The 2,893-nt window shown below is 44.6% G+C and overlaps 1 long non-coding RNA gene across 2 annotated transcripts in view; it reads right to left on the bottom strand.

Moving 5' to 3' along the window:
- LOC103595793 overlaps window positions 1–2,374 on the bottom strand; it is a 5,057-nt gene extending 2,683 nt beyond the window's left edge. The window contains exons 1-2 of one of the 2 annotated variants that reach the window (XR_550984.1): window positions 1,382–2,374; window positions 21–852 (exon numbers count right to left, since the gene is read on the bottom strand). This is a non-coding gene — a long non-coding RNA (uncharacterized LOC103595793). Of the gene's footprint in view, window positions 1–20 lie in introns of both variants that reach the window. The other variant, XR_550983.1, reaches the window with a different exon arrangement.
- Between the last annotated feature and the right edge of the window lie 519 nt (window positions 2,375–2,893).

Raw genomic sequence — 2,893 nt, 5'->3', positions numbered from 1 at the left:
CTATGTGCTAGCAGCTCTACCTTGAACCACAGAGAGGAGGTGACAGGCCTGCTGCCCAGATGGCCCTTCAACAGTCGGCAGCAGCCTTCACCTGCCAGTGCCTTCAGGGGCAGCTCCAGCAGCAGAGAGCTGCTGGCCTGAGTTCACGCCCCTCCTCGGGCCACACGTCTCTGGGGACTGGCGGGCAGGGTGTAAAGGCCCAGCCACATGAGCTGGCAGAAGACACTCTATGGGCAGCGCTCAGGACAGAGCCCCTGCCAGGTGGGCCAGGCCCTCTGCCAGTCCTGCTTCCTGCCTTCCACAGGCCTGCTGATCCCAATCAACTTGCAACCCAGACTCCACTTCAGCCTAACCTACAACAGGTTCGCTAGAAAGCATTCTTCCACTAAATTAAGAAGAAAAATAAGGATCAATTATGCACTTAAAAACACACTGTTTCAAAAGAGAACAACAGTTGAACACAGGCTGCTCCATCTAATAAAAAATCTTGTTTTTGATGTTTTGCCAGTTATTTGGATTGGGAGATAAATTGTCTGAGATGCACTCTGTTAAGAAACAGGTTGGATGCTGTATGTCTTCTTTGTGACTCTGCTGTAACAAAATACCAAAAACAGGGTGGCTTACAACAGCAGATGTTTGCTCTCCCACAGTTCTGGAAACCAAGAGTCTGAGATGAAGGTGCCGTGCCCACCTTCCTACCTTCTATGGTTGCCAGCAGTCCTCGGTGCTCCCTGGCGAGCAGCTTTGTAACTCCAAGCTCTGCTTCTGTCACCACACGGCCTTCTGCCCCCTGTGTCAGTCTTCACACAGCAGCATCTTCTCTCCGTGTCTGTCTCTGGGGCTCTTCTCTTCCTATAAGGACATCAGTTACACTGGATCAAGGGCCTACCCTTCTCCAGTAACACCTCATCTTAACTTACATCTTACATCTGTAAAGATCTTATTTCCAAATAAGGTCACATTCCCAGGTAACAAGGGGTAGAATTTCTACATATCTTTTTGGGGGACACAATCCAATCCACAACACATTTCATCCTAGACTAGCCAACTGAAGCCTATTTAAGTCTAATAATGCTGAACTGCAGCCAAAACCCTGAAAGTAACAGGAAGAGGAACAGGAACATTTGCCACCATCTCCCCCAGCTCCCTTGATCTCCATGGAGTTGGCTCCAAGCAGCAGCATGTCGGGGGCTTTGGAGAAAAGAAGTGAAGGGAGTGAGAAAAGTTTAGACATGGGAACAGGTCGCATGGCCTCTGGAGAGCAAGGAGGCTCTACTGCAGGGGGGTAGCTGTATGTTTGCAACAGGGGAGAACACAATAATTAGTCCAGGCTTCCTGCATACAGAATCATACCATAACCCTGGGGAGTTGGCCTCGTTACCCAGGGCGTTGGCTGAAGTGCTCTCTGAATGGACGGATGTTGTGGTGGGGATCCTGTGGTGCCAGGTAATTGCTCTGCTGAGCAGGTGCCACAGCTCCAGGAGCAGCCTGGAGGAGTCCTCGTGTTAGAGGCAGTAGGGGCAGAAGACAACGGGTCAGGGAGCAGGAGCAGCCACGCTGTCAAAGTGGGCACATCTGGATAACCGCATTCAAATAAAAATATAAATATTAGTGCGTTTAACCAAAAATAGATTCCTTGAACCAAAGAAGTCTCTGTCAATATAAGACAAAATTAAGCTTTTGTTAAAAGGTTTTAAGGTAGATCACTGTGACAAAGCTGGGGTTTGTCCGAGCTGAAAAATTATTCCCGATATAATAGTGGAGCTATATAAAAGCAATTAAGAAGGTGCTCTCAGCAGCACAAACGTGCTGATTACTGCATTGTTCATAGCATTTATTTATGGATGGAAAATAGCATAAAATATTTGCAGGAACTTGTCTCTTTCTTCAGAAAGAGTTGTAGCTAATTAGATTTTCTATTTTGTTTTGCTTCTTGACCTCTTAGTTCGTTTGTAAGTTGTTAAATGATGTTCGAGCAATTTGTTCGGAGTATAGGAATTGTTTTGCACCTACTTTGCATAAATGCATCAAGCATGGTATTGAAACATGCTAAAGTTACTAGGCAATTTAATACAGTGTCATTGTTTTCTTTAGTGGTCTGTGTAAAACAAAGCTCTTCCTCCTATTTAGCATTTTGGGATACATTAGTGATGCGTTATTAATATAGTTAAGAAGTTGTTGTTTTTAGACTTGGTCAAACTAGGAAAAATAGAGTAGTCACATAGACAAAATTTAGCAAAAATATACATGGAACTAAAATGTAGATAGTCGGCCTGATTTGAAGAGTTGACTGTGAGTCCATGGTTGATTGTTTTCACCTGAAAGGTACAAGATAGTCAAACTATTTCTTGGGCCGGCCCCTGGCGCACTTGGGAGAGTGCGGCGCTGGGAGCACAGCGATGCTCCCGCCGCGGGTTCGGATCGTATATAGGAATGGCCGGTGTGCTCACTGGCTGAGTGCGGTGAGGGCGACACCACACCAAGGGTTGCGATCCCCTTACCGGTCACGAAAAAGACAAAAAAAAAAAAATTCTTTACAGAGCATCCTGCTTTTACTACTATTTTCATTTAGCATTTGTGAGAGGAAATAAAATTTCATTGGAGTCTTCAAACAAAGAGGTAAGTATCAGACCTAGTCATAATTTGGTTAAGAGCAAAATTCCAGTTAGTTTTAACCAAAGGTTTAAATGGAATGCCTCCTTGATTATGTACACAGTGACACAAAGAACTCAAAAATTACAAAGAAGTTATAGCTAATCAGAATGTTTTAGCATGTAAATCACATTATATACAATGTTATATTATAACCCTTATGGGTGTAAGCAAAGAGGTAGCTACATTAAAAAGTAGATCTGACATCCCCTTCCCCAAGCAGGAGTAACGATTGGACTGA

Source organism: Galeopterus variegatus, unplaced genomic scaffold (assembly GCF_000696425.1).
Source record: "Galeopterus variegatus unplaced genomic scaffold, G_variegatus-3.0.2 Scaffold1848, whole genome shotgun sequence".
Classification (NCBI taxonomy): Eukaryota; Metazoa; Chordata; class Mammalia; order Dermoptera; family Cynocephalidae; genus Galeopterus; species Galeopterus variegatus.
Note: the sequence above shows the minus strand (reverse complement) of the source record. Positions and strands in the feature narration are given on the sequence as shown.